Here is a 14,168-nt window from a genome sequence, read left to right as displayed (position 1 = left end):
GAAGTAAGCAATATTCAAAGAACTGGAAAAGCTATTAGAAATCAAACATATGAAAATTGAAATAATGAATTGCAAGATGTTTAAACTTAGTCCTGCTTACCCATAAAGATTAGTAGATTTGGAAAATAAAACTGAAGGGACCTCTTAGAGAGTATATGGTAAGGTGACCCAAGAATGAAAATAGTTGAAGAAATAAAATGAGATCCGATTAGGAAGTCCAATATGCAAATGCAGTTGACCCTTGAACATGACCCTTGAACATGAGTTAGGAATGCTGAACCCTGTGCAGTCAAAAATCCATTTGTAACTTTTGACTCCCCAGAACTTTACTAATAGCCTACTGTTGACTGAAAGCCTTACCAATAAGATGATTAACACATTATTTTGTATATTATATGTATTATATACCGTATTTTTATAATAAAGTAAGCTAGAGAAAAGAAAATAGTATAAGAATATCATATGGAAGAGAAAATACATTTACAGCACTGTATTGTATTTGTAAAAAAAAATCCACGAAAAAATGGAACTGCGCAGTTCAAACCCGTGTTATCCAAGAGTCAACTGTAACAGGAATTCTGGAATGAGAGAATAGAAAAAAAAAAAAAAACAGGAGAAAATTATCAGATAAATTAAAATTCAGAACCAAAGCACAAGTGTTTTAAGATGAAAAGAATCTACTTGGGGGCACCTGGGTGGCTCAGTCAGTTAAGCCTCTGGCTCTTGATTTCAGCTCAGGTCACGATCTCGCGGTTTGTGGGATAGAGACCCACATCGTGCTCTGCGCTGACAGTGTGGAGCCTGCTTGGGATTCTCTCTCTCCCTCTCCCTCTGCCCTTCCCCTGCTTTCACTCGCTCACTCACTCTCTCTCTCTCTCTCTCTCTAAAATAAATAAACTTAAAAAAAAAAACTTAGAAGAATCCACTTGGTTATCCAAGATGAAGTCACATCATTGTCAAAAATTTAGGAATGGAGTGCTATGTGCTTCCGGGAAGAAAATAAAGAAAAAAGGAAAATGTCGTAGGTAAGAAATCAAGAATTACAGTCCAACTGAACGTTTCATAGCAATCCTGCTGTCTAGAAGACAGTGAAGGAATACGTTCATAGCGCAGGGGAATATTGATTTCCTATCTGGAATTTCAACCCCAGCTGAAGAAGCAAGGTCATGCAAAAGAACTAAAACCATTTTCATTATTCATGGCTGCACAATCACTTCCATGTATCTCTTCTTAAGAAGCTACACAAGGAATCTGCCCACCAGAACAAGAACGTAAATTAAGAAAGAGAAAGGTATGAGGCACAGGAACGAGTAGAAATAATGGAAGAGAGATATAGACGCAGAGGGGATCGCAGGGCAGCACAAAGGGCGAGCCATGACCATAGCTTTGTTGCTTGTTCTCATCGATGGAAGTCAGAAAACTCCAGACCAATCTTCTCCCAGAAGATCTCGTAGAATTCTTGACGTGTTTGTATGTATTGACAGAAGAATCACACGACTAGAGGAGAGTTTGATTCTAAGTACATGGAAACCTAAGCATATTATAAAAGAAAACATTTCCTAGCTCCAGAATAAACAAAAACCATGTAGGGAAGGAAAGCAATCTTATTAACTGCCTTGCTTTACTCTGGGTAATGTTTAAATAACAATAATAATAATAATAATAATAATAATAACAGTAATATTTCTTTGAGCATGTTATAGTGCAAGCTTACTGACAGTCCGGGGGTATGAGATTGGACACGTGTGGTGTGGGTGGCGAGGGCCATGAGGTATTGGGAAAATATGCAAGTCACTACATGATGCCTGAAACTAACCATCCAGAGGCTGCACTATGACAATGTTATTAAGATATATGGAGGTAGATACCAAAATGTCAGAAAGGAATTGAAAGGGATTATTTAAAAAAATTTTTTTAATGTTTATTTATTTTTGAGAAAGACAGAATGTGAGTGGGTTAGGGGCAAAGAGAGGGAGACACAGAATCCCAAGCAGGCTCCAGGCTCTGAGCCATCAGCACAGAGTCTGATGCGGGGCTCAAACTCAGGAGCTGTGAGATCATGACCTGGGCTGAGGTTGGTCGCTCAATGGACTGAGCTACCCGGGAGCCCCAAAGGGATTATTTTTAGAAAACAAGCAGTGGATTTCCAGAGGGGAGATGGAAAAACCACTCTCTTTGTTATTATTACTGTCCTTTTTCATTTTTAAAACCAAGCTTGTGTGGACACATCATAAATGAAATATTCAGAAGATTTAATTCTGGCTGAGCTGTCAGGAAAATGGATAGGAAAGGAAACTGGTGAGAAGTGGCATAGACATTGAGGCTTTGATTCAGTACCGGGCCCGGGGAGAGGGGAGGATGTTCGAGGCAGAGAAAGACGAAGCCTTGGCATTGCAAGATTTACACTGATTGATCTTGGCATTAAGAAGTTTCAAGGAAGGTTCAGATATAAAGATACCGCCTTTTAAAGTTGAACAAACAAGAAGGTGTTGGAACAACAAGAAACAACAGGTAACTTGACTTTTACTGTCATTTATCATTGCTTCCAAGCACTTCAGATTAAGGGTCCTCACTTGTTTCACAGCATCCCTGTGAGTTTGGCAGGGCAAAAATGTTTATACCCATTTTACATACGAGCAAATTGTGGAGGAGGCTCCTGGAGTCATCACTGGGTTAGGACGTAAAGAGCAGATCAGCATGAGTACCTCCATGATAAAGGAGTCTCTGTTTATAGCATACACTTTAAATGTAAACCAGCTTTTCTCAACTTCTTCTTGCTTTTGCATCATGGTGCTATGATATAATAGATAACAAATATTTCATCTTTGCTCCCCGTGCCTGGCACAGAACTCTGATATCCCTTGGAATTGCCTAGGTGATAGGAGTATCTTTGGTTCTAGTAAGGCAACTCTTAATGGGCTCCTGGAGAGCTTCAGGATGGGGACAGGACCCCGGAAGGTAGCCAGTAAAGAGATTCCCTGAATCTGAATGTCCTTGCCTGTAAGCGGGAACTCTGGTCACATCTTGTTGATGGCTAAAGGCTTAAACAAGATGGTATCTGGAAAGAAGCTAGCAGTGCCTGGCTAATTATAAACAAGCAATTAAAGGTAACCCTTATCAATGGTAATTACAGAATCAAAAGACACAAAAAATAACATTAATAGATAATAAATTAGTTGATTAATTAGAGATAAGTAAGAAATCGCACTCAAAGAGTAGTAATAGCTTTAGTAGCAGAATAGAAATAATAGTCCTCAAAGAGAACATAACCCATTTCCCGCTTGACATATGCCACAAAAAAGCATTCCAGGAGTTTTCTAAGTGGTCAAACACTCACACTTCTATACCAGTATCGTTCTTCCTCTGACATTGTAGGACTTATCACATTAACATACTTACGCATGTGTCCTAATTATATATGTAACATGTAATTACGCATGTGCTAGAATTCTGCAAATACCCTAATTACGTGTTCCTTGAACCTCTGGAAGGCCTAAATGGAGTTGTTTCCATTTGTGGACTCCCAAACTTTGAAAAGTTTCTAGCATCTAGTAGACACTGACATTTATTTATGGATTTATTTGTTTATTTAATATTTTATTAATGAACATATTAATTCACACTCGCCAAGTTTTCTTAGCATCTGCCTTTCGTTTGACATATATTCGGTAGATGCAAAACTCTGAGAGGGTGAGTCAACATTCAACTGCACTGAACGTGAAACAAATTTCATGTTGAGGTTAAGTGAACCATTTCCCTTCTGATAGAACTTTTTGGACGGTGATCTGCTGATAGTTTTACACAAAACCGTGGAAATACAATAATTATCTTCGTTCAAATATTTTGTACAGTGACATGGAAGTAGCTCTATTAACAGTGTAATGTCACTAAGGGATGCTTATCACCAATTACCTTTGCTGCTTCTTTGTTTCTAGTGTGCAGAACTACATCTTTCCTGATGGCAAAAGTTCAACTGTGCGGCAAATGTAACTTAACACTGAATTTTGACACTCTGCCTAGAGTCGGTATGACGTCCAACTTTTTTGACAAAACTTTCACCTCCTTAAAGCAAGATTCTGGCTCTTTAGTTTCATTGGAAATTGATTAATTCATTTACTGTACTCATGCCCAGAATACAGCTTATTTTTAGAGGAGCGCGTTAATGAATAATTGGAACATATGCTTGTATTTTAATTCTAGAGTATTGATTTACTTTTTATAGAAGCAGGTGCAATTTGTGTCTTACGTTGGGACAATGTAATAGAGCCAAGAAGATGCCATAGAAAATAATTGGGCTTTTTAGTGATTAAAATATACTCAGTTGTCTATGTCTCTATTATCATTAAGCCAATCTAAATTTTCACTTAGAGTTGCAGACAGGATATTACTAGAATTTAAATGTGCCATCGTCTAGTTTCCCCCCAACAAGCCAGAGATCTAGATTTATTTCAGAGAGTTGATATTAAAGTTGAGAGTTTTGAGAGTTAGAAATTGGTATATAATTTTAGTATTTTAAATAGTATGATGAAAAGTTATATATATATGTATATATATACATATTTATATGTATACACACATATATATATATACATATACATACATATACATATGTATACATACATGTGTGTATGGGAATGAGTCATTTCTAAATTAATGGATGATAATAATTAATTATGAGATACCATCAACTTTCAATACCTGAAAAAAATTATAATGAATGTACCTTATTTTATACTTTGTCAGGAGTTTTGTATACATTAGCTTATCTAAATCTCCATAAAAAACATTCAAGGAGAGGCACCTGGGTGGCTCAGTAGGTTAAGTGCCCGACTTTGGCCGAGGTCATGATCTCGAGGTTTGTGAGTTTGAGCCCTGCATCAGGCTCTGCACTGACAGTGTGGAGCCTGCTTGGGATTCTTTCTCTCCTTCCCTCTCTCTCTGCTCCTCCCCCACCTTTGCCCACACGCGCACACACTCTCTCAAAATAAATACATAAACTTAAAGAAAAAGCATTCAAGGAATGTCTGTGTTTTTAAATTTTTTAAATGAGTTAACTGACGCTGAGAGAGATTATGATCTACCCAGTCAGCAAGAGGGATAGAATTCGAGTATCAATTTGAATTCTTTTTTTTTTTTTAACGTTTATTTCTTTATTTTGACAGAGAGAGATAGAGAGAGTAAGCAGGGCAGAGAAAGAGGGGAGAGAATCCCAAGCAGGCACACCACGCTGTCAGCACAGAGCCTGACACAGGGCTCAATCTCATGAACCATGAGATCATGACCTGGGCTGACATTAAGAGTTGGACGCTTAAACGACTGAGCCACCCAGGTGCCCCATCAGTTTGAATTCTTAAATTAAATTAGTGTGATTCTTTTTTATTTTTATTTTTTTTAATGTTTATTTATTTTTGAGACAGAGAGACACAGAACGAGTGGGGTGGGGGGCACAAAGAGAGAAAGAGAGACACACACACACAGAATCTGAAGCAGACTCCAGGCTCTGAGCTGTCAGCACAGAGCCCGACGCGGGGGCTCAAACTCATGAACCGCAAACCGCAAGATCATGACCTGAGCCAAAGTCGGATGCCCAACTGACTGAGCCACCCAGGTACCCCAAATTAGTATGAGTCTTAAGCCACATTTTGGTTGTTATTTCTTTATTTCCCTTTTGCACTGTACAGTTGGGGGATAAAAAAAAAAAGTATAGAAAGTCATAGATAACCACTTTATATATCTTCCCCGCACTGGGACACCTGGGTGGCTCAGTTGGTTAAGCCTCCAACTTTGGCTCAGGTCATGCTCTCACCCTTGTGGGTCTGAGCCCTGTGTCCTGCTCTGTGCTGACAGCTCGGAGCCTGGAGCCTGCTTCGGATTCTGTGTCTCCCTCTCTCTCTGCTCCTCCCCTGCTCACGCTCTGTCTCTCTCTCTCTCAAAAATTAATGAACATAGAAAAGATTATATATCTTCCCGCTACTTCGGAACTTCACCTGTTCCCATTTTTCAACAAAATAAAAGAAAGAGGAAGAACAGATAAAGGAGGGCAGAGGAAGTAAATGAGACCCCCTATTTATAGACATGAAAGGATCAGTTAAAATTATATTGTATTGTGTTGTATTGTTAAAAATTGTATTGTACTGTTAAAAAGTAGAACATTTGTTTGACTTGAAGATAGCAGGTGCTTCCAATGATACATTGTGCTTGACTGTTTTTTTTTTTTTTTTTTTTTTTTTGCGAATATATGTATATTATACGTTTTCCAACTAGAGGAACTTACCCAACAGCTTCCAAGAAGTCTTCGTGTGATCCTTGGACCTAGCATTAGTGTAGAGTGAGTCTGGTCCACTCTCTACAGGCATACTCTCTAGGAAATCCAGAGGCAAGCTGCTGTAGAGATCGTCTTTCCAACCACCAGGCTCAAATGTTAATTCTCATTCCTTAGGATGTGGCCAAAACTTGGTTCTACTGCCTCTGTATTTTGCAATAATTTTTCTCCGCATCCACTGAGAAAAGACTAGGGCACCCTGTTTCCATGATATTATTTGGAAGGATTTCAAGGTGCGGATGCTTTTGCATTTGAAGAGCGAGATATCCAGAAAGATCATAAAGCACGAGGGAAAGTTAGCGGTTGGGTCGGGCATCGGGTGTAGCACCAGGGATCTGTGGCCATTGTCTGACTTAAAATCAGGGAATCTGAATGTAAATTGGAACAGATCAGTCCAAAAGTTGATTTGGCAGGATGAAAACAATGTGATCCTATCTTCGGTATTTAAAACTGTGAGGAATGAGAGATGACCTAGACGTGGCATAATAATTTTATTTAGGAAAGGTTGCAGAATGTTGAGCCAAGTCTGATCTCGTTAAGGGTTCCCTATGTCATTCTCCAGCTGATGATTTTCCTCATTAAAATCTTCAGCGTAATTATGCGTCTGTTCTTCTCAATTTTGGTCCCTTGACCTCTCGAGAGAAGGATCTTTAGAAACTGTACCTGTTAAAAGGGGTTTGGGGTGGAGGGGCAGACATGATTTTATTCATTTGGTGACTTGAAGTTTTAACTTTATTCTAGATCCGAATGTTTACACACATGTTTATTAACATCATCCTAAGATTAGAACCCATTTTTTAAATGTTATTACTGAAAATTTGGTGATGGTGCTTTTTGAAAAAATATGAAAGCCAACCAGAAACGTACGGACCTTGGCCTGTGCCAATGCCCCTTGCCCTGTGGTTCCATGTTAGCATCTCTGCAATAAGCCTCATGAGCAGGGCTAGGGAATGAGCTAGCTAGTGCCATGCAAAGGGAAAGCCATGTGTTCGGTGATGGTGTGAAAGGTTTCTCTCTGGGAGCTGCCCACGGTATGTGTTTCGAGGAGAAAAAAAGCCAAATTTAGGGCATGCTGTCCTCTCCTTGAAGCCTTCCAAAGACATTCACAATGGGAAGTGCACCCCAGTTGGTCATCTTTGGATAGCTATTTCATTTATTCTTACACAGAAACCCAGGAATTTTGGCAGGGGCGGGGGCAAGAAGTGGATATTGATAAGGGTGCCTGGGTGGCTCAGTCAGTTAAGTGTTTGACTCTTGATTTTGGCTGAGGTCATAATCTCATGGTTCATGACTTTGAGCCCTGTGTGGGGCTCTGTGCTGACAGTGTGGGGCCTGCTTGGGGTTCTCTCTCTCACTCTCTTTCTCTGCCCCTCCCTCTGCCTCAATATAAATAAAGAAACTTAAAAAAAAAAAAGAAATGGACATTGAAAAAATAATGGAAATAGAAGCGTATCAGCATATCTGTTTGTTTCTTTTCTTTCAGTGCCTTCTCAGTTTTAATATAATGTATTTAGAGTGTTATTAGTCACAGTTTTTCAGAGAAACAGAATCAAAATGAGATATATGCCATGTATCAAATCCTGGTCCAATTCCTTAAAATAGTATACAAAAATATCCTCTATATAATGTGATTTACTAAGTATAAGGAGTTGGCTCATACAGTTAGGGAGGTGAAGAAGTCTCATGATCTGCAATCCGCAAGCTACAGACCCAATAAAGCTAGTGGTAAAAATTCCAGCTGACATATCAAAATAACTGTCATAGGAACTTTAGAAGGAATTCTATCACACCTTATTTTTAAGATGATCTTAGATTTCTTCCAAGAAGCATTAGTGTCTCAGTAAACACGGAGGGGGTCAACAGAAGAGCGAGAAAAATCCTCCCTTCGGTTTACACTACAAATCAGCAGTTCTCAAACTTGTTTTCTTCCATAACAAAATGAAGGCAGATGTTCTCCCCGGGGGTCAGGGTTATAACTAGTGCCCAGGAGGATTGAGGTTCCAGAGGAAGTAGGCAAGCTTCATTTCCCCATTCTTATTCCACCCAAGAATGCATGTGGGAACACAGAGCGAGATTTTGCTGACATCCATTATTAATTTTTACAGACCAACCGAGTTTTTATTATTATTAGGGATTATCAATTTAGTCACACCTGGCAACCTAATGTAACAGAAGTCTGTCTGGAAACGGGAGTCGGGAATCCCTGAATACTCAAATTTATAAATTCATTGTCCAACTGCACCTTCATTATAGAGACTGTTCGAATGAATAGAAGTTAAGCACAATGGGGTTGGTGTTGGGTTTCAGAACCGTGAAGGCCAGGATTAAATCCCTCCCAAATGCAGGGCCCCTGGTGCTATACCTGGGTATCAACTCAGCTGCAAGTAGATCTCACAATTATTTTGCATTTGATGATAAGGTCCTCAAAGACTTACCTACTACGGTAAGCATTTGGCCAGCTTTATGCATCTGGTAAATATTTTAAACATTCCTGCCCTCAGTTTTTTGTTCTGAAATGGAGGCTGCTTATATTTTCTTGGAGGGATTTATTAGTAATAAAAGAGATGCCCTACCTCAAATCTGTACTGTAGTCCTTAGCATCGTTAAGACTATTATTCACCTAAAGCTTTTTCCCTGAAGTATTTGTTCACGGGCGTGATGTATATGCCATCATCAACGAAGAGTGATTTTAAGGAATCAGACCAGGATTCTAGAAGAAAGAACCTATTATGGGCCAACACTTGTGCAAGCTTGCTTTACACATGTCACCTAATCTAGCCCTCAATGACACTCTCCTTAATAGGTTTCTTTTTTCCTGTTTTATAATGAAGACCCGGAGGCCCAGGGAATTGAAATAACAGGCCAATGAAGAATGTCGGCATGGTGGGATTTGAGCCCAGATTTGTGCAACCTCAGAATTGTGCTTACATTACGATGGTAAGAAAATGAAGCAATTTTAGCCTGACCATTCCAAGGGACCTTCTGGAGATACACAGATGGGTGGCCCTAAGAAAAGGATGATGGTGGGGCACCTGGGTGGCTCAGTCGGTTAAGCATCCGACTTCGGCTCAGGTCATCATCTCACAGTTTGTGGGTTCGAGCCCCGCGTCGGGCTCTGTGCTGACAGCTCAGGGCCTGGAGCCCGCTTTGGATTCTGTGTCTCCCTCTGTCTGCCCCTCCCCCACTCACACTCCATTTCGCTCTCTCTCAAAAATAAATAAACATGAAAAAAAAAGTTTTTTTTTAAAAAAAGAAAAGGATGATGGTGATGATGATGATGATGATGATGATGATGGTAATGATTTCCTCCGGAATCACACTGGTAAGAAATAACAAAATTCTCTTATGAGAGAAGTCACAGAAGAAGGTTTGCATCACATTCTTGGTGAAATACGGATTAAAACATGCCTATCTTTGAAAAGAAAATGCTAAAAGAAGCTCCTGATGCAAAAGAAATAGTTAAAAAGCTGCAAATCAGGGTACTGGTCAACAGGAGAGCCAGGAGGCCCCCCGACACACCAGTCTTGACTTAAAATAGTTCACATAAATCAAAGGCCGCGTTAACTCAGGATTCAGAGCACATCGCCCGGGAGAAGGGCAACTTTTACGCCCTTCTCCATCCCTGAATCCATAAAGGACCTTGATTAAGTGTGAGTAAAAGGAATATGACGCTAATGACATATACACAAAGTAACTATTTTTCTTCCGTTTGGGGATGGAGAGGGGGGCCTGACAAGCCCACGTCCCACCCCAGCGCTGCCCCCTCCTCACCGAAAAGTCTCAAGAAATGAAAAGATGGCTTTGTTGATGCACCGACCTCCTCCCCCACCTCTGCAGCGGCTGGCACAACAAGGAAATGAGGGATGGTGTGAACACCCAGTGTAAACACACTGGCTCCCGCGCATTCCTCGGGCCAGCAGTTAATGTATTTCTGACTTTCAAATAGACTTAGTCACTGTATTTCAAGTGATCCACGTTTCGGGACTTATAAAAACCTCATCTCGTTAGCTCTTTATCTCCTCTCTCATTACCTTCCTGTAGTATATTTTCACTCCATACGTGATTTAGGGAACTTTTCTGATCGACATCGTTTTCTGTCTAGAGAGTTTTGTCAAGTGGATTGGGAATCACGTTTATTCCACAAAAGTAATGGAAGGGGAGTGGATAGGGTCATAGATTTTTTTTTCCTCTTCCTTAGCCCGTGTTCCAGGTATTATACAGTAATGAGAGAGTGCTGGGTTAGTTTTGATCACATCACCTAAAATCTTCCATGTTGAATTTGAGATTTCAGGACTGCTTTTAATTTTTAGTGTGCTAAGAACAGTTTTATAGTTGGGTTAGCTTTGCGTATTTTGATTTTATATTCTTTACACGCCCTGTTTTGTGTATATTAATTAGAATTGTTCATTCTTAATGCAAAGAAAAATCAGAAAAGGGCCGAGCACAATGCCAGTGTGCTGATATACAGACTACAAAGGCCATACTCTACTCCCTTGTACGCTATGGAAAATTGCTAATTTCCAAAAGACATTTAATTATTTTCTTTACAGTCATTCAGAGAGTTGAAACTAGATGGAATCAAGTTCATTCAGATAACTTTGCTATTGTGCTAATAGTTTGATTAAAATTAACACAAAACAGGGACCTGGCTTTTACCTAACTGATGGGAAGATTTCATTCTTCTGTGTGAGAGCTATCATATTCAGGATCCAGATCTCACATACCTTTGTGACAGGAAAAATTAAATACATGGAAAACTGCCACAATTTTCTCCTTAGTCCTTTAAAGACCACTATAACTCAGAAAACATCCACTTTATATTCAAGTGCAGTGCTAATGGCTTATAGTTTCGGAGATTAAGAATGGTTAGGAAAAATATGACTCCCAGTTCTCCATTTGTGTGTCAAGGGAGACAGGAAAATAAATTTATCCTAAAATAAGCAAACTTACTTTCATCTTTTCTCCATATGCCTTAGCCTTGTAACATTTGTTTTAGACTAAAGGACGCCGTGTTGCCAAATTGCTTACATCTTAAAACGTTAAAATATTCTCTTTGGGCTCACAAAAGACTGCGAAGTGTAAAATGCTTATTTATTGCCATTATCCTGTAGCATAAGAAATAACATGGAACAACTTGGGGCGGGGGGAGACAGGGCTGGTGCTTGAACTTCTTCTCTTCAAGTCCATACTCGCTGCCCGATGATATCATCCAGTTCCACGGTTTTAAGTGGCATCTAATATGATGACAACTCTCAAATTAATATCGCTAGCCTCGACCTTTTCCTTGAACTCCAGACTCATATATTCAACTGCCTACTTGACATCACCACTTGGATAACTAACAGGCATATCAAATGTAACATGTTGAAACTGATTTCACCCCTTAGACTTGTTTTTCTCGAAGTCCTTTCCATCTCAGTCAAGGGGAACTCTAGCTTTCTGACGACTCAGATAAAAAAAAAAAATCCCGGCTTCCTTATTTCCGTTATTTCACCCCCCCCCCCCAGCATGTAATTTAGCAACAGATCTTGCCCGTTGTGCTTTAAGGGTAAATTCAAAACCCATCAGCGCCTCACCACCTCTATCGCTACCACTTTGGTGCAAGCATCTGTGGCCCCTTGCACCCACCACTGCACACCCATCTTACCTGTGTCCTCTGCTTTCACCCTCGGTCTCTTCTCAACAAGGGAGCCAATGTGACTCTCCTAGAATCTGGCTAATCAGGTCCCTCCGTTGCTCAGAACTCCCCAGTGGTCTCCCGTATTGTCCAGAGAAAACGAGGAAATCCTTGTAGCTCTTTACCAGGCCCTGCACAATCTGGGCTGTTCCGGCTCCTTCCTTTTCCATCACACCGGCCTCTTTGCTGGCCCTTGTGCATGCCGAACACAACAGTGAAGCTTTGGTGTGTGATCTGGCACAGGTTAAACAGCTAGTGCATGTTATTCTGAGTGAATGGATGAACGTGAAAACCAAGGTAAGTCAGGAGAGTTTTAGAGTATTTTATTTTTTAAAGGACTTTTACTATTTATTTATGTATTGAGAGAGAGAAAGAGAGAGAGAGAATGTGCATGAATGGGAAGTGAGTGGGAAGGGAGAGAGGGAGAGAGGATCTTAAGCAAGCTCTACACCCAGCACAGAGCCTGATGCAGGGCTTGATCTCAAGACCCTGCGATCACGACTTGAGCTGAAATCAAGAGTTGGGCGTTGAACTGCGTCACCCAGGCACCCCTAGAACATTTCAGTGATTCCTAGACCCTAACGCGTTCTCAACTGATATTTTCTAATGTGGATATTTCTGGTATTGTAGTGTGCAGATTGAATTGAATGATACCTTAGTCAACGTTTTTTGTTGACCACTATGTACCAAGGATTATATGAACTGGCCCCACGTATACAAAGTAGCATCCCATGTGCCACTTGGCCCAGAAACTAGTAATCTTACATCTGCCGTCTGTTCGTACCTTCTTCACATATGATGCATAAGTCGAGTGCCTGCTACCTGCTAAGTATCTGAGTACCTGCGAAGTTGGGCCTGGCACCAACTTACATTCAACAGAGATAGTAATCAGAAATCCATGGGCTACTGACACGGGCAATGCTTGTTTTGTTCGCTCCTCAATTGGATTTGGCGACCAGCATTTAAAGCCGGGGGATGGAGGTGTGGGAGGTTGTGCAAACATGTTTATTTCCATTTTCTCTTGAAAAATCAGCAGATTTGGTAATCTTGGGCCTACTGTTGAGCATTCTGCTGTAGATGAGTAGCAGCTTTCTACCTTCAAAGACGGTTACAAACTCCAGATTCTCAAAGGGGTTCGCAACCCAAGAAGAAAGAATACACCTGGTAAAATGACATTTGTTTTCTTTTGAATATGTTCTGTATTTTTAAAAATTTTTTTATTTCTTTTATTTCTTAATGTGTATTTATTTTTGAGAGAGAGAGAGACGCCTAAGTGGGGAAGGGGCAGAAAGAAGGGAGACACAGAATCTGAAGCAGGCTCCAGACTCTGAGCTGTCAGCACAGAGTCTGACATGGGGCTCGAACTCACAAACTGTGAGATCATGACCTGGGCCGAAGTGGGACGCTTAACCAACCGAGCCACCCAGGTACCCCCTTCTGTATTTTATAAAACTTTTGAATATTGTGCTACATGGTATCCTAACAACAATCTTTTGGAGTAAATGGTGTCATCTCCAATTTTACGGCTAAAGGAGGGGATTCTGAAAGAGTTTAATTACTTAAGGATTCAGCTTATAAGGAACTATCCTCCTTGTCCTCATGATAATTTACATTTATTGAGTACCTACTATGAGCCAAACACTGTCTCAAGTAGAGACATTTAATCTTCCGATGGCTCTGAGGAAGGCACTGTTTATTTTTCTTATTTTCCAATGAGAAAATGAATGACTGGTAAGAGCAGTACCTTGCCCAAGGTTTCAAAGCTGGCAGTGACAGGGTAAGAATTTAAATTCAGACAGTGAAGTCCAGATCCCAATTGTAACCATGCTTCTATAGTGCTATATTCAGCATGGCCTGGGTCGGCCTAACTCCAAAGACACTGTCTTGTCCACTGTCACAGACTTTGGAGAGCACAGAGCAACGTATTGAACCAAAAGTGGATCCTCACAAGCACTAGTGGAGAAAAGAGGTTCCTGGAGACGGTGGGAAGAACTCTAGTGTCTTTCTTCCTGGGCACTATGAATCTACACGAGGCCATTCTGCCCATGCCCCACCATGCCTTGACCAGATAGTCTGCCTTAGGGGTATTCTGGTGCAAATAAAGTGAAACATGTCTTCACAGAAAGTCATTCTATTACGCTGTGTGTGTGTGTGTGTGTGTGTTTCCCC

Source organism: Panthera pardus, unplaced genomic scaffold (genome assembly GCF_024362965.1).
Source record: "Panthera pardus isolate Hobbes unplaced genomic scaffold, ASM2436296v1 HiC_scaffold_24, whole genome shotgun sequence".
NCBI classification, from domain to species: Eukaryota; Metazoa; Chordata; class Mammalia; order Carnivora; family Felidae; genus Panthera; species Panthera pardus.
The sequence above is the reverse complement of the archived record's forward strand: the minus strand, read 5'-3'. Positions refer to the sequence as shown.